The sequence below is a fragment of the Rhinoderma darwinii genome, chromosome 5 (genome assembly GCF_050947455.1).
Source record: "Rhinoderma darwinii isolate aRhiDar2 chromosome 5, aRhiDar2.hap1, whole genome shotgun sequence".
Lineage (NCBI taxonomy): Eukaryota > Metazoa > Chordata > Amphibia > Anura > Rhinodermatidae > Rhinoderma > Rhinoderma darwinii.
In genome coordinates this window covers 139319306-139344028 of record NC_134691.1, presented here as the reverse complement: position 1 = coordinate 139344028, position 24723 = coordinate 139319306, and the positions used below count along the sequence as shown (strand labels likewise).

The 24723-nt window shown below is 39.2% G+C and overlaps 1 long non-coding RNA gene across 2 annotated transcripts in view; it reads left to right on the top strand.

Moving 5' to 3' along the window:
• Nucleotides 1-16660, top strand: part of LOC142652728 (uncharacterized) — a 296530-nt gene extending 279870 nt beyond the window's left edge. For both annotated transcript variants that reach the window (XR_012847904.1, XR_012847905.1), the window contains one exon: nucleotides 14632-16660. This is a non-coding gene — a long non-coding RNA (uncharacterized LOC142652728). The remainder of the gene's footprint in view (nucleotides 1-14631) is intronic.
• Nucleotides 16661-24723: the final 8063 nt, after the last annotated feature.

Below are 24723 nucleotides of genomic sequence, written 5' to 3'. Positions count from 1 at the left end.
AAAAAATCAGTTCGGTAAATACTGATTCATCTTTTCATGTACAAGTGAAAAATAGTAGTCTTAAGTAAAAGTTTTCCAATCTTGACCTCCTTTTCCTGGGAACTATAATTATAAGATGGTGTTTCCGTCCTGTATACGCCTACAGCAAAGAATATGGTATGATCATAGAAGTGATTTGCTTTGATTAGCTGTGTTAAAGTGAAACTTCAGGGAAAGCCATAGTCTAGAAATTAGAAAATATCATGCAGAATGTGTCTAGGCTGTTACATAGAAATAGTCCAGGAATAGCCTGGTGACAAACTTTTTAACCTTGTATCCTACTGTTGTCACTGTATCTCCTCCAGGCTGCTTCCTGTAGATAATAAAAGGCTATTGCCACCCAATCATCTCTGCCCCTCTGTCTAGTGGGCTGGAATTTATACACTGCCTGTGACATGCATGCTGCTGCACAGGGTGCAGTTTGCAGGCCTCTCCTGTGTCTTATCCTCTGCATCAGACTGCATCTTTGGCACTCCAGCATCCTATTTGGAATGATTCATATAACTATAGCTCCCGGACTGTAAGAATAATATGGGCTAGGTTACAGGGTGGTGGGAATTATTTCATGTGTCTGCTGGAGTTTCTATTGAACGTTTTTTTTTATCACTTATCATTTATGAATGTGTTGCCATTTAGGATAAGTAGGAGGATAAGACCTTGTTACAATAGACATTACTTTGTTTTGTTCACTTGTGATCCATTGAGGTTATGATTTCACGTGACCTCAATGTCATGATGTGGGGAAGGAAATAACATGCAGGAAGGATAGGAGTTTGAGAGTGGACGGAGGGTCATATACTGAAAACTCATGTGAGAGTTCTATCAATATAATGTGGGAATGTTGTGGAGTCAAAATTTTCTTATTTGTGAAAGTCAGATGCTCCACTCTTGAGTGAGCAAAAAAAAAATGTGTCACCTTTTTGCAAACAATACAGGTAAGAGACCAAGGATGTGAAATGTATGACCAGAATTGATATATTGTGTTCTTTGATAGATGAAAATCAAGAGTCTGAAGATGCTTTATTAGAGTGTTATATCTGTAACCGAACTGAGTTTTCAGATGTAGCAGAACTGAGTTTGTCAGATGTAGCACTAGAGGCTTAGAAAAAGTTAGATACTTGTATATTGGTATGAAGAGTGATCTTTCGTGACACTTTCCTCTCTACATGTGGTAAAGCCAATCTATGAGACTTTTAGTAAGGGAAAACAAATAGTTTAGTTAATTTCTATTATTAACACCCTCAACACTGCCTCTACTGTATTGATTGGTTTGGTAGACCATGATGTATTCATTATCGATCAGTATTCTGGAGGAGTTACATTCCATCGCACATGCTGAATTAGAGAAACATTTACTTAGTAAACCACAACTAGACAAACCAGTTTAAAGAGTAATATATGAAAGAATGCTTACTGATATTTTTATTATTTTTGTGATGTCTCTTTGGGACGTTTCAATATTGGAAAGTAAAACACCTGTTTTCTGGCGGAGACCTACAAATGACTTTTGGAACTGCAGGGGTATAGTTGATTTCATTACAAATATTTAACCTCAAATGGATAACAAAGTTAGCCCTAAATGAGTCTTTTCTAATTGGAATTTATTGGCTTACCATTTGACAGTAAATGTTATAGATTGCCTGGATTTGTTCTTTAAAAGCCTAGGTGCCATATCCAATAATTGATCATTATACAATTTACCCTGCAGCAGGATTAGAGCCCTCTTTCTTTCAGTGTTCTATATATGTCACCTTTGACACTTGTACTTAGAAATGTAAGTTTTTTTTTCCCAGAAAACAAAAATGACAAAGCTGATACAATTTTTTTCTAAAATAGTCTGTGCTTTAACCCTTCACTGTAAGCGACCCCTGTTCATTTTAGTTTAAACACTAGCAACTTTTGTAGATTTGTATTTATGATTTTTTTCTTCTGAACAGTTAGGACTTTTCCTTAGAAATGCAGTAGAATTGGGTATTTTAAGTTAACCATCCAAAATAGAATTTCAGCGGAAATCCTATAATTCGGCATCCAATAATCCATATGGTCTGATAATCCAGCAATTGTTTCCAGTGCAGATCTTGAATAATGTTTAATTTCACAAGACCAGGAGCAGAGGTGTGAACAGAGGAAACCAAACTCCTGCTTGAACCACGGCTGTCGATGTAAATTTTTTCTGAAATGGTGTTTGCAGTCAGAGCTAAACATTATAGGTCAAGAGACTGAATGTAAGAAGCTACCAAAGTCCTATATAGACATTCTAGAGGTGTCAACTTTAACCCAGCTAAATGAGAGTCAACAGACGTCAGCCCATCAAGAAAACTTCCTCAACAACTTTTTGCTTACATTTTCTTTGCGCAGTAGAGTTATATGGCCCTTGTTGTTATTCCCTCCTGCCATGGGTAGAAAATGTTGGCTTCTATTAAGTAAATTTATTTGTTTATTTGTACAAGTTGGGAGCCTGGGTGGTAAAGGGCCCAGTGCAGGTTGTGTCGCGGAATAGATGGTATGAAAACAAGAGATAGATGCAAACTGTTTTTTCAGGCTGGTGCCAATGGAGAACCCGGCCACACATATACTCCATTTTACCCAATATGGAAGGCACTAAATTAGACACAGTTTAGGCAGGCAGAGATGGCTGACTTGCTGTAGAATGTCGCAGACAGGGCCAACAGCAGGGGAAAATGCAGGATTTTTAAAGAGGGGGCATACTTTTTAAACCAAGTTATTTTCGCCATGCTCCTGCTGCCCTTTGGTTTTTACACTACAAGTATTAGTCTGCAGATATCGACCAGCCAAGCCCATTATATTACAGGCTCTAATATAAAGGAATAAGCTGGAAGATATGTGCTAACCATAATTCATAGCGTAAAAACCAGCGTAGATAGTGCCACACTCACTGCACCATGTAGATAGCGCCACAGTGCCCCCTGTAGATAGCGCCACTGTGCCCTCTGTAGATAGTGCCACCGTCACCCCTGTAGATAATGTCACAATGCCCATTTAGATAGTGCCACACACCGCCCATGTAGATAGTGCCACACACTGCCTTTGTAGATAGTGGCACTCTTCCCATGTAGAGAGCGCCACACACTGCCCATGTAGTTGGCACTACAGTGTGCCATGTAGATAGCGCTACACACTTCCCATGCAGATAGTGCTACACACTGCCCATGTAGACAGTGCCACACACCACCCATGTAGGTAGTGCCATACCTTGTCCATGTAGATAGGGAAACAGTACCCATGTAGATAGTGCCACACACTGCCCATGTAGATAGGTCCACACACTGCCCATGTAGAGAGTGCCACACACTGCCCATGTAGATGGCACCACAGTGACTATTGTATATAGTGCTACACACTGCCCATGTAGATAGTGCTACACACTGCCCATGTAAATAGTGCCACAGTTTCCATGTAGATAGTGCCACACACTGTCGATGTAGATAGCGCTACAGTGTCCCCTGTAGATAGTGCCACATTGTTCCTTGCTTCAATAAACACTCACCTGGCCCCGTTCTCTCGCCGTCCTCTCCTCCATTGATGCAGGCCAAGGCCTGGTCCCTTTTGACCAGGCTTGCTCCAGCGTAATGACGCAAGTGGTGCAATGATGTAATGCGCTGCCTTCATCACAAGAAAAGTGCGAATGGTGAGGCAGGGTACTGATGTTTCCCTTGCCTCGCCAGCCCTTCGAATTTTATCCACGTCCTGAGGACGTTATACAATTGGGTATAATAGAGTGTAAGGGCCAGTGTTTTTCCCCATTTTTTTAGCACCTCTTCTGTGTCCCAATATATTTCCTTTACTTTGTGCCTATCGCTCTGTTTTTTCATTTACTTTGTTGTTAAGCTTCAAGTCACTAATTCAGCCAGCCTTATTGAGGCCTCGGTTGTTACATTGCTTGCTCTGCACCTTCATGGTATCCAAATAAAAAGAGTATTAATAAAAAGACACATCAGGATCAATATTAGCTTATAAAGTCACATTACGGACTAGATGAAAATTAAATGAACTAGAGGATAAAAAACAAATGTCACTAATACCTGTAGCTCACTCTGGTGACCAAGGGGATAAGCATAGAGATCAATATAACTTTTCATGGAATGTCTCCCATTTCAAACAGAATAGACCAAACTGACTGGTAACCAGCAAGGTTATGTTTAACATTAGACTTTATCTGTAGTCCATTGAGTGGATTTTTTAAACTGAAAGCTTTACTTTGTGGGTGGCTTTGCATGTTTGTATCTTTCTGGCAGGGGGAGATAACTGAACACAATCATAATCCATTAGTATTGCTCTTCTGTGCACACAGGCGCTGACTGTTTATTTAGAGTGAGATTGACGGAGGAGATATAAGTGTGAAGTAAATGCTTTATGGTGACAGAATGCAGATATATAATGTAGCACGTTGAATTATTGCTTGTCATCCCAAAGAATGATACAATATTGTGCATATTATCTTGTGCCTTTGACTCGGATAATTGAACAATATAGAGCAAATAAATGGTTAAAAATCACACTTTTTTTAAATGAATGCGACTCAACCAGAGAATTATTTTTACAAAGGGTAAGAGTGACTATACTATGTTAAGTCTATTCAGCCATTATAGGGCTTTAATAAAGTTAAAACGGAGCCAGAAAAAGTAAAAACATTCTTATGTATTCATAATGTATTCATAGGTTAACACCAGATCCAGCTTTTTATAAAGGAGCATTTTTTCCCCTTAAGTGAACAGAAAAAAAAACATCAATAAATAGTTCTTAAGGAGCCTTCTTCTGTCATGTTTTCAAAAAGATTTTTCTTGTAAGTCTTTTTTTTTATTGAAACAAGATTACAAAGCGAGAAATTCTAGAGATCCACACAATCAATCTCGTGTAAGAGAAAAATCCAAAGAGCAAACTTCATATAAACATGAATCATGACATAAACATACAAAGTATAAACAAAAACTTGGAATATGGGAAAATATACAAAGTCAAGGCAAAGTTAGTTTTTGTTGTCTAAAGGTATACTGATATGATATAGGGAGAGTACATGGTGGGGGATGCCTTGTTTAAGGAAAGTTTGATTAGTAAATTTGATACAGAAGGTTAGTTCCTGACACAAAATGCACTCTAGGGTCTTGGTGGCGACATCCAAATCATAGCACTTTTCATGTCTAAAACAAGTCAGTTACTTTTCTCTAAAATAGAATCCCACATTCTCATGACAGACTAAAGAGGTTGTTAGCCATGGACAATCCATTTTCGCTGGAAAGTTATATATAGTTATATATAATCTACAGAAAAACTTAAAAACAAGTAATCTCTTGCAGCTACACCCCAGGAGAAAAAAACCATTACATGCTGCTCATTGAAATTAATGGCCGTGTGAATAATGCCCATAGCTGCCAGGTCCCCCAGGGAGTGAGAGATTTTCTTTAAAACCTGTAATGACGGGGTAGGGAGACAGACAGGTGAGCCCTAATCTACCCGCCACTCAGTCCCTGCCTACTTGCACGGCCCGTCCTAGGCGACGGAGTACAACTGGGCGACGGTCCCTACGCTCAATAAGTGCATGACAGACTAACAGACAAGGGTACACAGAAGCTAAGGGAAATGGGGCAGTTGCCCACGGCAACACCGTGAGCAACAAGAGTAGTGAACGAGCCGAGTCAAACCAGGAGTGTACGAGGTACCAAACGCAGAGCAGGAGAGTAGTCAGTAAAGCCAGGGTCAAAATGAAGCAAGGTCAATAATGATAGCAGGAGCAGCAGAGCCAGGAAACAAGACAGAATCACAGGCAAAGACAAGCAGGAAATGAAGGTATAAATAGACTGAGGGCGGGAGCTAGAACCGTCTGGCCAGGCTGTGATAGGTTATCCCACTCCTCAGCCTCCCAGCCTGAGTGGTAGCAGATCGAGTCACTCTAACAGATCTAGGCACAGATGCAGGCTGATTAACCACGGGCTTCGACAAAGAAGCTGTGTCAGGCAAATCCATTACAAAACCACTCACTGCTCAACTGATTGCTGGATGTTCAGAATGAGGGAGTCCCATCAGTTAAAGGGGTGTCCATATCTCGTAGTGATGGCAGATCATGCAATCACTTTCTGATCAGTAGGGGCCCGACTGCAGGGATACTGATACTTGAGAAGGAAGAGGCCCACAGTACAGCGCTGCGACCTATAAAGTTTTCCCTGCACCTCGGCTCTCCCAGCCACTTGAATGGGGTCATGCTGCATTTCCTTGCAGAGCGAGTGGCCAGGAGCACCATTGTGCAGGGAAAAATAGTGAAAGGGACGCAGTACTCAACAGAGCTTTAGCCCATTTATACTCAGAATTGGTGGTGGTCACGACAGTCGAACCACCACTGATCAGAAAGGGATGGCAAATCTTAGCAATATGCCATTACCTTATGAGATGGAAAAAAAAAACTTTAACTCAGAATGCACTAATTGGGTATTTTATATGGGTTTTCTAAACCAGAAAAAAACCCTTTAACTTTCTTTCTTCACTGTATTAATCATGTGATACAAATTATATTTTGCTTCTTAATAAATGATACATTTCCTTCTTATTTATATACAATGGGATGTTATTGGCCTTTTTGCTAGGTACATGTTTTATTTGTTTTGTTTATATTAGCCAAATTCCTGTGTATTGTTTGCTGTAGTGCTCATTTCTTAGTTATATCTATTTCTGTAGTCAGGGCCATCTTTACATTCGATGGTGCCCTGTGTAGTACGTTCTGCTTTCTGCTGGTGCTCCTCCCTCAATATGGTGTACGGTCATATACTGTACAATAGGCCTACCATACAATGCTTAAATATGCAGTATACAAGTATAAAAAAATAAAACCATGGTGCTCCATATCCTTTTGTATATAAGGACTAGTAGACGGAAAGATATATGACTGCTCATCTGGGCTAGATGTGCTAATAACAGACATAACTCTGTATAGTAGCTTTGAGCAGTGTAGGAAACCAGCTGCAGTACCTCCTTGAACAAGTCGTGCAATAAAGCCGCAATGTACGGCATAAATGTAGGAGAAAAAGCAAAGAATTATGTGCGTCCATAATTCCTTCCTTTTTTTCCTATAATTTAAGCTAATTATACAGTATGTAGGCCAAATAACACTTTACAGTACCACCAACATTATACTGTACATTGCACAAATAGATAGATAGATAGATAGATAGATAGATAGATAGATAGATAGATAGATAGATAGATAGATAGATAGATAGATAGATAAATAGATAGATAGATAGATAGATAGATAGATAGATAGATAGATAGATAGATAGATAGATAGATAGATAGATAGATAGATAGATAGATAGATAAAATACTTTATTCATCCCCAACGGGGAAATGATTGTGTTACAGCATTACGTAATCACATAAAAAACATAATACAAAAAACATAAAAACATTAAGACATGACATAAAGATACAATAATACATTAAAAAAAATGCCTGCCTATAGCAGAAACACCAGCAATACTTATACTATCTGTGTCTATAAAATAATGATTCCCACGTCCATCTTTCCCTGCCAATGATTTAATGTAGAAGATTATGACAGTTGACAGAAATAACCACCGATAGCACTGCTACGCTGTACAGTGTCAAATGAAAAGTGCCACACATTGCCTGGGTAAATACCACTAAACAGTGGTTAAATAACACCAACAGAAATGTAAAAACAGTGATATATATATATAATGTCAAAAATAATAATACTGCAATATAATCAATGCCTTCAGACGCCTCCCTCTCCCCATCTTTTAGCACATTGGGCTCTTAGTGTAGATATTCAGAAGTTCAGATCCAGAGAATGTATCACTGCATTACTAGATTTACAATTTAGAATTCTTTAAAAATTTAGGTAACACACCCTGTTCGAAATTTTAACAGCGGCCATATTGGATATACAAGAAAACTCTTTCACTCAAAAACAACTGGATATCATTTTTTTACAAATTGAGGAAAAACTTAAGGATCTAAATTTATGACTGATTTTTCTTTTAAGCAGGTTGCTATTTAAATCCATTCATTATATAGTGCTGTAATAAACATTATGATATGTATATATATATATATATATATATATATATATATATATATATATAGACGTGAATTCATTCCTTAGCATGAATGGTAAATAACTGTACACATGTGCTGTATGCAGATCATCTATAGACTAATGAAGGCTTTATTTTATATAAGTGGCAGGTTTATTTTCTAATAATGTGGCCTGTTTAAATTCCAGACTCTGTCATATGTTCATGGTAGCTATTAAGGTGCCAAGAATAGAACTTAATGAATCAACTTCACATAAAAACTACAAAATTGGCATTAAAATGGCTGCGGCGTAAGAGAAAATGAATTAGTGTCTAGGTGTTCATGACTTAAATTACTTGAACCAGTGTTTGCAACATAAATAATGAATAACTCATATAAACATGGAAATATCCGCTAGCATATTGTTGCAAAAGAAATGTTATGTGCTTACTTTTTAAGACGCTTGTCTGTTGGGAGCTGCATAATGATAATTAAATGCAACTGTCAATTTAATTGTTTTGGTATTTTAAGATAAAATATTCCATTTTAATATGTTGAAAATAAATTATACAACAATAACTCAGAATGAATGTTTATTACATTTGACAACGCAACTCAGAATAAAGTTATGGCATATTTACTCAGTAGTATACCCTTAGAAAACATAGAGCAAGGTTTTCTTAAAGGGTAATACCAGTCCATTATTTACTAGGGATTGCCTAATGTATAATGCTGTTCAGTAAACAGTGGCACAACAATGTTCGGACCATTACTTAGTAATGCCAGCCAGATCCAGTGGGTGACCCACTCATTTTTGGAGATCTGGATGTGTCATGTACAATCATTAAAACGGCTGAAGCATGTATTTATATTCCACGCCAGCACTTCTACCAAGGTGGTTTAGAGAGAACAAGATGGTCAACACTGGAGCGAGGATAGCTGAAGACATGAAGTCTACTGGCAGGGTCCCTTTTTAAAACAGATGTTATTTACATACTTTAGGTCACTGCCATCACATATCCAAAAAACAAGGATATTGATCCTTATTTAAGGATGTTGATTAAAGATAAGTGTATTAGTTCATATTAGACAAGTCCTTAGTCAAAAGAAATTCACCCAAAGCTTCTGGTGTATAGCAAAGATCAGTACTGTCCAACCAGCGTCCCAACCACTAATGTTCCACCCGAGAGATCTGCTCACATCTCTTCTATAGGTCAGGCTTCCATCTGTGCCAGAAGTGGTAGTAGCATGTGAGTAGATTGACCCCTCACACCTAACTCCCTGTGATTGAATAAGTAAGTAAGTAGAAAGATACTACACTGCATACTGTTTTACGTTGGGGGACACTGCGACTGCATTTTATGGTGGAAATGGGGAAATACTGTTGTTGGTGGTTTGGGACATACATCTTGTCTGGCTCTGACTATATTCAGAAAAGGGTCTGCACACAGTCATTCTGAGCTCATTCGGATAATCCTTATTGTGGTCCTTGTTCATTCTCTGCATATTATGCCAATAACAGATTTCAGAAGAGATAAATAGGAAAATATTTACTTTGGAAAAGGTTTTTGCTCCTTTCCTCCTACTGGCATACAACTCCCTTTTTGAAAAAAATAATAATTCTGATCATGTACTTCAAATGTGGACATGTAAATGGGTAATTTATGTTTGTGTGCATGTCTATCTTTAGTTCTAACCCTGACTGGACGTGATTTGTGGCCCTTTGGGTCAAGGGACTGATTTGATGACCCCATCAGATGAAAACAGTTCACTTTAAATAAATGGCCCTTGAAGTGCCAATCAGGGAGCCAGAAGAAGTAAGGCTTAGTATTAAGAAAATTTGATTATTTTTCGCACAATGAATTTGGATACACATATACTTTTTTAACTAAATGGGACCTTGACACCAAGTCAAATGTTTAAGTTGAACGCGACTTTTTCTTGACAGTCACTCGACAGTCGCACTCCCGTAAATGTTGTATGATACTTATGCAACAGGTCATGCAAACTGTTCTATTGAGTTCGACTGTGCTGTAAATTCAGAGGAAAAAATATGTACAATGAGAGTTAGAAATCACCATATAGTCTAAGCAGCCAGGGTGGCAAGGAAGTGTAGCATATGACCCATCTTGTCTTCCAGCTCTGTATGGTCATATGTGGAAAGTGTTCTTTACAACCCTATTAGAGGTCCGTTTAGTGAGCGCAATTGCCCAAAAGTCTAGTTGTGCTCATTACATCAAAATAGTTTTGTGTTCCATTTTGTTCTTCTACCATTAAATAATATGTTTCTATCGATGCTTATGTCATGTCATATCGTATTATACCATGTGTCATGGAAAACTGATGTTTATTGTAGCTATGCCTTGCACGCAGGCAAAGTTAAAAGGAACATAGTTTACTCTACATATTATCACGAAAATGTGTCCGAAAAGTTATATTCCATGATATTATAGTCCCTGTTGGTCCCTCGCCCCTGCAGTGGAATGATATTAAAAAATAATAAATTAATCTTCCTGCCAGCCAGGGTCGGAAGTGCTAGACATTTGTATTAACATGTGCTTCTACCCCAACGTCTGAAAGCAGCTGCGTATTGTTCTGTTCTATTCAGCTTAGAATGTTCACTCTCAGAGGACTGAGGGCACACTGCCCGAATGTAGCTAGTGGTATAAATGGAAAATACTCTGTACGTGGTGCAGACAGTCTAAATCTAGTCTCCATTGTCAGTATGGGGTGTAAGAAGGGCCTATAGGTTTATCTACCTGTAAAGCCCTCACACACTACTAGATTGCATGTCCATTCAGTCCACCTCTTGTTCTCAGTGGGGCTCACAATCTAATTTCCACTTTCTGAGGCCTACACGCACATGGTAGGACCAGTTTCACAAGTATTTATTAAAACTGAATATTCTTTTGGAGGATGGGAGGAAACAGGTGTTACACATCATGTCTACGCATCATGTCTCAAGTCAAAACTTGTGCTTTTTAGGCATTGTGACAAAGGCTGAATTCACAGTGCAGTGTCCACTTGGCTTATGCACCTGAGAAACTCCAGACACATACGTTAGACGTATCAATAGGTCCCCATTCACCAATGGACAGCACAGAGGCCAAAGGGACACTCTTTTAGCCTCCATATACATTGTGATTCCTTTTTTTACAACTATATAGAATAGCCCAGTTTGCTGTCCTATTACATGCAGAGGAATTCTGCAGTTTTCCACACGTCATACACTCCCGAGTCCTGACGTATACTTCCGACATACACTGCAAACACAATGTGAATAGACCCTTACAAACGCACAGCTTTCAAAGACTAAACGCTTAAGTAAGGGTTTCAATCTGTTATACTCCTTGCTTTAGCAAATGTGTAAGAATCTTTTCACACTAGTGTTGTGGTTTTCCGTTTATGATGGAAATGACAAAACATAGCCAGATTTGTCGCACAACGGATACCACTGGCACCATTGACTTACAATGTTCCACCGAAGAGTCCATCATTTTGACAGAATAAATATTGCCAAATGCAGTTTTTTCAGTTTTTCTCAGAAAATCTGCCATAATCTGCCACAGATCCTCCAATGCAGACGTAAACATAGCCTAATTATTATTATTATCATTATTTATTTAATAGTGCCATTATTCCGGGGCAAAGTACATATGAGAAAGGGTTTAACCACATGACATGAAACAAAACACAAAATACAATAAGCATGAGCTTATCTGTCACCAGTTTATTAATTCCCCATCTCCTAACTAATCTAATAGGCGCTATGATGCTGATAACGACAGTGTAACTTTTTTTCAAAAACGTGTTTTAATTGCAAAGTTATGTGCGTTTTTCAAAATATGCTTATTTGGCTATGCTTGCCAAATGGGAGGAGACTTATTCTTCTCACTCTGGGCGGTGTAATGTTTCCTGTATGATGCTGTCCAATCAGCGTCATACAGTTCTCTTCCCAACCCAGCAACACAGCGTGATCATATAGTATACAGCTTTCATTCCTGACTTTGTTTTCAACTGATGATACCTCCGGTTGTTTCACTAGAATCTCATATTTCTTATGCCACCAGAAGCCTGATCCACAGCCTGAGATTTAGCTAGTGTAGCTTAAAGAGGCGCTGTCACCACATTATACGTGCCCTATATTGTACATGATGTGATCGGCGCTGTAATGTAGATTACAGCAGTGTTTTTTTATTTAGAAAAACGATCATTTTTCACGGAGTTACGACCTATTTTAGCTTTATGCTAATGACTTTCTTAACAGACAACTGGGCGTGTTTTACTTTTTGACCAAGTGGGTGTTGTACAGAGAAGTGGATGATGCTGACCAATCAGTGACCAACCAGCGTCATACACTTCTCTTCATTCATTTACACAGCACATAGTGATCATACTACAGGGTGGGCCATTTATATGGATACACCTAAATAAAATTGGAATGGTTGGTGATATTAACTTCCAGTTTGTGGCACATTAGTATATGGGAGGGGGGAAACTTTTCAAGGTGGGTGTTGACCATGGCGGCCATTTTGAAGTCGGCCATTTTGTATCCAACTTTAGTTTTTTCAATGGGAAGAGGGTCGTGTGACACATCAAACTTATCGAGAATTTCACAAGTAAAACAATGGTGTGCTTGGTTTTAACGTTACTTTATTCTTTCATGAGTTATTTACAAGTTTCTGACCTCTTATAAAATGTGTTCAAAGTGCTGGCCATTGTGTTGGATTGTCAATGCAACCCTCTTCTCCCACTCTTCACACACTGATAGCAACACCACAGAAGAAATGCCTCCCGATCTGACCCCCTTAGACTTTTATCTTTGGGGTCATCTGAAGGCAATTGTCTATGCTGTGAAGATACGAGATGTGCAGCAACTGAAACTAAGGATACTGGAAGCCTGTGCTAGCATTTCTTCTGCGGTGTTGCTATCAGTGTGAGAAGAGGGTTGCATTGACAATCCAACACAATGGGCAGCACTTTGAACACATTTTATAAGTGGTCAGAAACTTGTAAATAACTCATGAAATAATAAAGTAACGTTAAAACCAAGCACACCATTGTTTTTCTTGTGAAATTCTCGATAAGTTTGATGTGTCACATGACCCTCTTCCCATTGAAAAAACTAAAGTTGGATACAAAATGGCCGACTTCAAAATGGCCGCCATGGTCAACACCCAGCTTGAAAAGTTTCCCCCCTCCCATATTCTAATGTGCCACAAACAGGAAGTTAATATCACCAACCATTCCAATTTTATTTAGGTGTATCCATATAAATGGCCCACCCTGTAGATCACTATGTGCAGTCACATACTCACACATTAAAGTTACTGAAGTGTCTTGAGAGTTAATAGACATCGCGTCCAACCAGGACAGGATGTCTATTCATCACTGCCGACACTTCGCTAACGTTTGTGTCGAACTTACAGCACAGCAAGCGTAATCTTGCGAGATCACACTGTATATCACGCTTGCTGTCATTAAATCCCACACTAATGTTAGCGAAGTGTCGGCAGTGATGAATAGACATCCCGTCCTGGTTGGACGCGATGTCTATTAACTCTCAAGACACTTCAGTAACTTTAGTGTGTGAGTATGTGACTGCACATAGTGATCTAGTAAGATCACTATGTGCTGTTTATATGAATGGAGAGAAGTGTGTGACGCTGATTGGTCAGCGTCACACACTTCCCTCCACAACGCCCACTTGGTCAAAAAGTAAAACACGCCCAGTTGTCTATTAAGAAAGTCATTAACATAAATCTAAAATAGGTCATAACTCCGCCAAAAATGATTGTTTTTCTAAAAAAAAACACACCGCTGTAATCTACATTACAGCAGCGATCACATCATGTACAATATAGGCCACTTATAATGTAGTGACAGAGCCTCTTTAAGTGATCCCCCTTTCCTCCAGCTTTAGTCACTTACACTGTGTGTGAAGCAGCCTCATGCTGATAGGACCACCTCAGGAGAATCGCTGGCATTGACACCTACATGGCATATTTATGATCCTCATTTGCATATTTTGAAAAAAGCTCATAACTTTTAAAATAATAAGCGTTTTGGGACACAATTTTCACTAGAATTATCAGTGTGACAGCGCCTATTAGATTAGCTAGGAGATTGGCATTACTAAATTAGTGACACATCCTCTTTAATGAATGACAGACTGGTGCAGAAGGAGAGAGGAGGCCACCTGAGAAGGTTACAAAATACAACTGTACAATATATCATTATTACCTTTTTTTTGCTTTTTTCATGTATTGTTTAGATGGTTTTTACTCGATACAGTGTAGAAAAATAGATTATTTATTTACAAATTTCTATTGTAACTTCTTTTAATAGAAAAGGTTTGTTGTGAGAGAGGAAAGTTATTACAATGGAAAACATCATATAGTGAAAGCAGAACCTTCATAAACAATATATGGGTCCTTAAAGACGTGTTTTCTTTATAATTTTACTACTGCTTTGTGTCTTGTTAAACATTATTTGTAACTTCTTTAATGTAATACAATATATTACTTTTTATATATTTTCTAGGATCCATGGAATATCTCCTTTTATTGGCCACATAAAAGAGTTTGAAAATCCGAAGACGATCCAAAAGAATTGTGTAGTGAAGAGGTTTTGAGAGCACTAAAGAGATAAAATGCTACAATGTTGCAATGTATGCTGTATAACAATTTCAAGTGTACTTGTATATATGTTAATGAATAAAACATCTCTATATTGTAATAAATGCAAATCATAGCATACGATTGTATTAATTAAATCACAAGTCAATGCATTATTTCTGTTAAATTGTATAATGCAAATGCAGGAGTGGACACAGAAAGCAAATGGCCCCCTTGAAAGCACAGTATATGGGCCCCTTTGCAGTAAAAAACTTTAAAGGGGAAGCAGCGCCAATCTCAGGACTGGTGGGGGTCCTGGCAGTTGGACCCCATCTATGAGAAAGTGATGTCATATCCTAGCAATATGTTATCACCTTCTATGATGGGAGTAACCCATTTAACAAGGTCTGCTACACTATAGGGGAGATTTATTAGGACTGGCGTTCCATACGCCAGTCTTAATAAATATATAGATAGCTGGAGCGCATACCTCTTATTAAATGAGGCACATCTCTGGCTGTACATGCGTCTGAATGGGAAATATGCGCCAACTATGAGCAGGCGTAGATTTCCTCTTTATAAAATTATAGTAAATGTGTTGGGCAGCAACAGACCTCGTCCAATTTTGGCAAGTACCGCCCACTTTTTCAGAAAGTGGCGTGGATGGTGTAAATGTATCAAAAAACTCAATTTCTTGCGCACATTGCGACTTTTGATGCATTTGTGACTTCTTTTCTGGTTAATAAATTCCACCCCTATAAGTATATGTGTAGATATTAAGCCAGGTTTTTCTAACAGAAACATCAAGTACAGTATAATAAAGTAAAATTGAACATATCATTTGACACTTCACCTGCCTTTCACAATAATGAAGGAAAACCACGGGTTTCTTTGTGTAAATGGTCCAGATTTAGTCGAATATTTAAGTTATTGTTTATGTATCAATGAGCATTTTTCTTGTGAAGTTTAATAAATTATGTATTTCGATTTTTTACACAAAGAACATAAGCCGCATCCATGTGTAATTTAAAATGCTTTACAGTGGTCCTTTGAGGCAGGGGATGGACTTTATCCTACTTCCATCAATGCCATTGTAAAATTACTTTGACATCTTGGTGTATTCAGGTGGATAAATAAAAAGGACTAAAACGCAAGTAGGATTTATTGAAAATGTAAACACGTTATAATCAAGTAAATTAGTGTCTTTGAGGTAGAACATATTAAAAACATACGTTTATGAGCATGAAGGTCCCTTTTGCTCAGGCCATTGATCGAGCAAACCAGCGTTCATATGAACGTTTGCTCCCGATCATTGACCTTTGTACACAGGGCAATGATCAGCCAATGAACGCTCAAACGCTCATTGATCAGCTGATCTGCTCGTTTATGTAGCATTAAATATTATTGTTGTCGGCAGCAACAATCCCTGTGTAAATGGGGAGATATGCTGCCGACATGATGGAAATGTATGGGGACACATGATCATTGTAACGGTTGCTCGTCCCCATACATTACTGATCAAAGCAACTTGTGAAAGGAGCAAATGATCGCCGATCAACTTGCTGAGCAGCGCTCGTTTTCACTGCCCATTTCGTTCGTGTAATAGGACCCTAAATCACTATGATTATAAATATAAATGCACATTTTATAATGGCAAAAGCATAATTTTCGAGAATTTGGAGATGTAGGTTCTAAGTTTATCCTCATTACACATTAGGGGGTTCAAACAGAGTTTGTGTAAAACTCATGACAGTAATTTTTACTATTGTATTAAAAGGTTTTAATTCTGAGGCAGATTTATCAATATTATAATCCTAGGTAAAAACTGTAATTTGATTGATGTCTGAGATTATTAGTATGTCTCAAAGATTAATGTCTAAATAACTTAAAGAGGCTCTGTCACCAGATTCTCAAATCCCTATCTCCTATTGCATGTGATCGGCGCTGCAATGTAGATAACAGTAACGTTTGTTTTTTTTTAAAAACGTTCATTTTTGGACAAGTTATGAGCTATTTTATATATATGCAAATGATTTGAAATGGAATATTGGGCGTTTTTTTTCCGTTATGTCCAACTGGGCGTGTATTGTGTTTTTAACTGGGCGTGTTTACGTGTATGACGCTGACCAATCAGTGACCAGTCAGCATCATACACTCCTCTCCATTCATTTACACAGCAGCGATGTGCAGCCACATACACAGAGATTAACGTTAATCAAGTGTCCTGATAATGAATACACATGACCATCCAGCCTGGACGTCATGTGTATTCAGAATCCTGACACTTCTGAATCTTTTTTGTGAGATTTCCAGCAAGTGAAACTAAATCTCATTTACCTCCGTAATCTCGCGAGATTTCGTTTCCCTTGCTAGAAATCTCAAAGAAAAGAGTCAGAAGTGTCAGGATTCTGAATACACATGACGTCCAGGCTGGATTTCATGTGTATTCATTATCAGGACACTTGATTAACGTTAATCTCTGTGTATGTGGCTGCACATCGCTGCTGTGTAAATGAATGGAGAGGAGTGTATGATGCTGACTGGTCACTGATTGGTCAGCGTCATACACGTAAACACGCCCAGTTAAAAACACAATACACGCCCAGTTGGACATAACGAAAAAAAAACGCCCAATTGTCCATTTCAAACCTCATTTTCATAAGTATAAAATAGCTCATAACTTGGCCAAAAATGAACGTTTTAAAAAAAAAAAAAAAATGTTACTGTTATCTACATTGCAGCGCCGATCACATGCAATAGGAGATAGGGATTTGAGAATCTGGTGACAGAGCCTCTTTAAGCTCTGCACTAGCTCTGACCTGTCCTACATGAGCTACACAATATTCTTTAGACATTTGGTAAATACTATGAAACCTCTTTGAGACGGCCAGCAAACATTTGAAAAGAAGATGGCCAGTATACATAAGATATAAGAGAGATGAAAATCCATCACAGAAAAACCTGGTCTAGATCAAAGAGATGTTTTTTTTTTTTTGGAAAGGTATGTCTTATAGCTTAGACTAACAAATCCATGGCCCACCACTTCACAAAACACAAAATTTCATCAGGTGTCTTAAGCAACTTAAAATAAGTGTTTGTTTTTTTAGATCTATATTAACCCTTTAGTGACCAACCAGTCTATTTTGGGCCTTAATGTCCAAGCATTTTTTTTTCTGTTATCTCATTGTTGCATATCCAGAGCCATGTCTTTTTTATTTTTTTGTATCCCATAGCCGTGTGAGGGCTTTCTTTTTGTGGAATACGTTTTTTTTTTTTAATTACACCATTTGGGGTGCATATAATTGAAACATGAACTTCATGAACAAATAAATAATCTTCCGTCGTTTTGCCGGAAGCAATAGCGTAGTCAACTACGTTATTGCTTCCGGCAAAACAATGGATTTCGGTGCACAACAGAGACAAACGGAAACCATGTGCACCGGATCCTTCACCATTGAAATAAATGGTGATGAAAACAGAAATCTCTGGTTTCCGTTTGTGTCTGTTCAAGGTCCCGTTCTGACGGAAAGCTCAGACGGAACATCAGAACGGGACCCCAACGCAGATGTGAACAGAGCCTAACTTTTTTTGTGGGTAATGGAAAAAAAACTGCCTTTCCGCCATTGTGTTTTTCATTTTAAATTTGCACAGTTTACCGTGTGGTATTAGTACAATCATAACTTTATTCTGTGGGTCATGTTTGACTACATTTTCACAATAAAATACTTAAAAAAAAAAAAAAGTATTTGTTTTTGTATTGCCACATTCTAAGAGCCATGATATTTTTCGTTTTCTGCCAACTTATTTTTTAATAAGATGACTTTTAGAAGTTTTTTGTATTTTCTTTTGGTACCATTTTGGGTTACATATGACTTTTTTTTAAAATTTTTATTGCGTTTTTTTGAAAGGCAGGATGAACAGAAAACAGCAATTCTGATATTGTTTTTTAATTTTATTTTTCATGGCGTTCAAAGTGCGGGTCAAATAACTTAACAGTTATATAGTTTAGGTTGTTACGGATGCAGTGATACTAATTATGTGTGGGTTTTTTATTTCATTTTTGTAGTTTTTCATAATAAAGTATTTTGTAAGGGGAAAAAGTCGGTTTTTCACTTTTCTATAATAAACTTTATTGATCACTAGGCATACACTGTTGACACACCCTGAGGACTGTTGTTAGGCCCTCAGCTGCCACAGATACAATCTGCACCAACCAAGACACAACAACAACAACCCTCACATGTGCCCTGTCATCTTTTAAAATTCCCTCTGACTGATCAGCCTATGGGTGGGTAGGGGTTTGCATAGTTAACAGCACTAAACACCCTTCTGCTTATCAGCCCAGCATCTCCGGAACTGTCCCTGAGAAAGGGTTGGAGAAAAGTCCATGAAGTGCTGCCCCTCTTCTCCAGTACATTCCAGTCTGGCACCCACTAACTACTCCGGTAAATTACAGATAGATCTGGCTCCAACCAGCCTGCCAGAGGTAGAGAACTCTTAATGCCCTTTTTTGAGGGCTTTGCCATTTATTAAAGCCCCTACCAAGGCACAATAATGTTACAATACTACCCCCCCCCCCCCTCAAAATGTGTATGGACAATTGACCTTAACAGGTTGAGTACATGTAGAAAGAGCAAATTGTTCAACGTTCATAAAAATTAAACTGGAGGTGATGCACTGCCACAGTTATTAACTAGAACAAGTAAAATGGCTGGGCTGTATGGTTTCACCTGGATTTAAAAACATTATAAATTGAGATGTTTAACTGATTATAATGGGAAAGTACCTATCATTAACACGAAACAATCATGCTCCTAAATTGTTCCAAATAGCAAACTAGGGTCCTATAATACAACACATTTGTCTCTTCCATGGATCTTCTCTTCTCCTTGCACTGCTTAAAACAGGCTCTAATGTAGCTATCTTTCCTGTATCAATCTCCATAGTAAAAAATGCATTGGTCAGAAGTGATCTATGACTGCTCTCTTTTATTAGAAGTCATGTGTGGCATGCTGGGATAGGGCCAGGAAGTCAGACATTTCTGACATAACCCTTGGCACTTGTTTGAAATGAGGTTTAGGAGCACGGATCCATGTAAAAGGAGGCCCGGAAACCACATGGGGCACCAAAGCCACATTGGGGCCACATTACACATGTTGTATGAGTAGTCTGAATGCAACCAAGCACCGCAGCAGCCATGATATTCAGTGATGGCTGATTTCTTTAAATAATTTTTTTCATAGACCTTATAAAATGAAAAGGCTGAAATGTTTCCCTGTGTTCAATACATGTATGTAGGAAAATCTGTAAGATATTATAGCCTATTTATCTCTGGCAAAGCCCATTCGCATCAATGTTTACAATCACAAGAACATCAACATGGTATTTTCACTGCACACAATAAACTGAACTCATATGTCAAGTAAGGTTAATATTTCATTTTAGAAAAAGGTCTTATTTCATACTACAGCTAAAATATTACAGGAAACGGCAAACACCTGACATGTTTTCTGTCTCGGCAGTAACACTTCATCAGGAGAAAACAACATGTGACACATGGTAGTAATAAAGGCAGAGTAATTAGGTACACCTGGGATATATATATATATATATATATATATATATATATATATATATATATATATAAATATTAAAAATATTTTTATGAAACTACATATAAAAACCTACATTTCTAAAAAGTGCTCCAGTGAAAAATACAGTTTCAATAAGTGGGAAAATGTACTGTAAATTTATTTCAATATCATTTTATTTAAATTTATTTAAAATTAATTTTTTTGTATTTTAATATATTTTTGTATTTCATTTCAAGGTATACCTTCATGATTCCATGGATTACCACATATCATGTGTCACATATTCTTGCCGAAGGGCTCTATGGCATAGGGGGCATATAAATTTCCTGTACACCAATCATCATAATTATGGCGCTCTCAGAGTTTCAGATTAGCAAATAGGCTATCTCAGTGCTTTTCATGTCTCCCAATATAAACAAATGCTTCACTTTGAATTATTCAATGAAGTATTTAGTGTGCAGTAAAATAATAGCAGTATTAAGATTTTGCAGTAAGGATCTTATTGGCTGTCTACTATAAAGCTCGCTCAAAAACAGAGCTTTCTGCTTGCCAGAGATAGACAATTTTACATAAATGAAATCTAACAGTAGCGTAGCTATAGGGGTCGCAGTGGTCGCAGTTGCGACCGGGCCCCTAAGCCTGGGGGGCCCACGGGCCCCCGTTGCCATACAGCATGTTTCCTAACTATATCTTCTGTGCCGTGAAGCCGGCACTTCCTGGTTACGGTCACATGGTACACTTAGTGTACCATGTGATCGTGTTGTCACGTGACACGGCTTCCAGACAGAGCAGAAGAGTCTGTGCGGAGGACTCCAGGTAAGCTGCAGTGTAATGTAATGTATTGTGTTGTAATGTATTGTGTCGTGATGCCTTGTAATGTATTGTGTTGTTTGCGGTGGAGAGGGGGGGCGTTAAATCACAGCTCCCCTCCTCCTCCACCGCAAACTGCACAATACAACACAATACAGTATAGTACACATGACTATGAGAGCGGGGCTGCGACTGTGTAATACAGCCACTGCCCTGCTCCTGAGTCCTGACATGTGCGCGCCGTCAGCATGATGTGATGCGGCCGGCGCTGCACTAATGATCTGCGGCACTGAAGACAGAACATGGCGGGCGCACTACAAAACACCCCCATGTTCCGTCTTCAGTGCCTGAACCGCCGCTCATTAGTGCAGCGCCGGCAGCATCACCTCAGGCTGACCGCGCGCGCACTTATGTCAGGAGCGGGGTAATGGCTGTATTACAAAGCCGCAGCCCCGCTCTATAACGGCGGAGATCAGAGAAACCGCTCATCTCCGCCGCTATTCTCCTGAATGCTGCGTTCAAAGCTGACTGCAGTATTCAGGGGAAAATGAGAAGGGGGGGATGCCCCTGGATCGTGTCACAGGGAATTCCTGTGACGCGATTAAGGGACATACCATATATGGGCAGACAGCCCAGGGTCTATTGAAGAACCCCAGGGCTGTCCTACCATATTTCCTGTTGTTAGGGCATACTGAGGTATGTCCTAACAACTGCCTGTGTACTATCAGTACACAGGCTAATATACTGGCATATAGCTATAGGCCAGTACATTGAAGTTTAAAAATAAAGTAAAAACAAAGTAATGTTAAATAAAAAAAATACACATACACCTTTTTTACAATAAACATTAAAATAAGTCTCAATACATAAAACATACACATAATCGGTATTGGCGCGGCCGTAATAACCTGCACAACTATTTTTTTGCATCATTTATGATGTGTACTCTGTAAAAAAATAAAATAAAAATTGCTTTCTATCACTTAGGCCCCATTCACACGACCGTGCCCGCAATCACGGACCGCGATTGCGGGCACGGCCGGCCGCCGACTGCCACCCGCATTTTCGGGCCGTGCTCCCATACAAAGTATGGGAGCACGGCCCGCAAAATGAAAAAGGATGGACATGTTCCATAATTTTCGGAACATTTCTACGGCACGGACACCCATCCGTAGCGATACGGAAATGTGTCCGCGCTCAATGAAAGTGAATGGGTCCATTTTTGCGGACCGCAATTGCGGTCCGCAAAAACGGAGGTTATTTACGGTCGTGTGCATGGGGCCTAATTGTGAGGCACAAGGTGCGATGATGAATTTAACCTCCATGTGCCTCACATTAATAGTAATTAACCCCATCATGTACCTTACATATTAACCCATTATGACTGAGAAACATGATGGGGTTAATTACTATTAATGTGGGGCACATTCAAAATTCATCACACCTCGTGCCTCACATTAGAAAACAAAAGAACTTTTTTTTTAATTATTACTGTTGCCAAAGTAAACGAAGTATCGGTATCGAAGTCCAAATTTTTGTATCGTGACATCCCTACACTGTGGGTCGCGTCCCCCTGGGGGTTCGTGAGTCACTCACCGAGGTCCCGGTTCCAATCAATGCTGGAGCAAGGAGCTGACATCTCCTTGATCCAGCATTGCCTGTGCCCTGAGCGGCTCGACGCAGGCGGGATGTAGCGACATCATTATACTGTATGGGGGCTGATATTGTGGGGGGGGCATTATACTGTATGGGGGGCTGATATGGGGAGCATTATACGGTATGGGGCATTATACTGTGTGGGTGCAGCTATGGGAGCATTAACTGTGTGGGGGCATTATACTATGGGGGCTGTTGGGCGAGGCGTCTGGGCATAGGAGCGCGCAGGGGTCTGATGATGATGGTGGTGCTGGGGAGGGGTAGGGGGGCCCAAGCTGAATTCTTGCACCCGGGCCCATGAGCCTTTAGCTACGCCCCTGTAAATCTAAACATATATGTAATGTACCAGGATGTAAACCCTTCCTGCCACAATATGGCAGACAGAAGAGTAAGGTAACTTTCTTTATTTAACCCTCGGAGGTATGTATACATTTGGACAGTTGGGTGTCCAGGTTGTGGCCCCAGAGTAGTTAATTTATTGGAACAGCAGAGAAGTAAGCGGAAGTCCCAAGTGAAGTCCTATTAGACAAAATTGGGAAAACCTTATTTAGATTAGAATCAAGATTCCCTAATAGGTTATTCTAGCCCATGGATAACCAGCTGGCCAGCTAATGCACCAAATGATCACTGGATTACATTGTCCATTAATAGAATTTTTTTTTTTTGCAAACTTAGAAATATTTATGGCACATCCCATGGCACATAAAAAACATTTCATCTAACCCTCCTCTCCTCTGACACTATTAAAATGCTAGCACAGGCTCTCATGATATCTTGACTCCACTTCTACAATTCATTCCTCTCTAAGGCCCCATGCACACGACAGCAACAAACCTCAGTTTTTGCGGACCGCAATTGCGGTCCGCAAAAACGGAGCCATTCACTTTCATTGAACACTGACACCTTTCCGTAGCACTACGGAAGGGTGTCAGTGGCGTGGAAATGTTCTGGGAATTATGGAACATGTCCGTTCTTTCGCATTTTGCGGGCCGTGCTCCCATACTTTGTATGGGAGCACGGCCCGAAAATGCGTCTGTCAGTCAGCGGCCGGCCGTGCCCGCAATCGCGGGCCGTGATTGCGGGCACGGTCGTGTGCATGGGGCCTAACTCAAAGAAGCCGGTACCATAGTAATTCATATTAAACTATGATGTGTGATCATCCATCCCTCCTCCAACTTATATGTCTAATGCCACTCTTTGGCAGTCTACTAGCTGCCATTTACAGTAAAAAATCTTAACTCATACCTACAAAGCTTTCTACAACTTGCCAACTCCATAAAAAATATTTCTTCAATCTGTAGATACCACCACAAGTGCAACCTCCGCTCTGTGCAAAACCTCCTCCTTTTCCCCATTTTAATCACTCCTTCGCATTTCTGCCTCCATGACTTCTGGCATCTTACCCTTGATCTGGAAATATTTACATAAAATAATCTATCTCTCTCTGACTCTCCAAACCTTTAAAGGCAACATAAAAACTCACCTATACAGGTGTACCGACATACAATCTGTCTTAAGACCATCTCTTAAGCTGCTAGTCCATAGCTACACCCCATCAAACCATGCACAATCTGTCTCCTAGTCTAAACGCAGCTCACACTTTACCCAACGTCATATTTATATACCTTACCACTTAGTTTCTAGTCTCAAGAGGACAAGGCTCTCTCCCACTGAATTGTGTGAATTTCTGATGATCGATCTGTCTCATACAGTATATACTGCTAATATTGTTAACAACTGGAAAATGATTGTGTGTCATTGAAGTGGGTGTCTGATTTAGAAAACCCATTTTCATTGACCCTATTTGGGAATAGAGAGGAGTCGTCTCATTTGATATGGTGTAATGCTTAATTTACCCTGTGGTGGCACTGCAGGGAAATGTAACACTTGCTGCCAGGTTCACTAACAAATTAAAGCTGATTGCTAGGACTCTTAGTAAAGCGAGATGCTGTGATTTT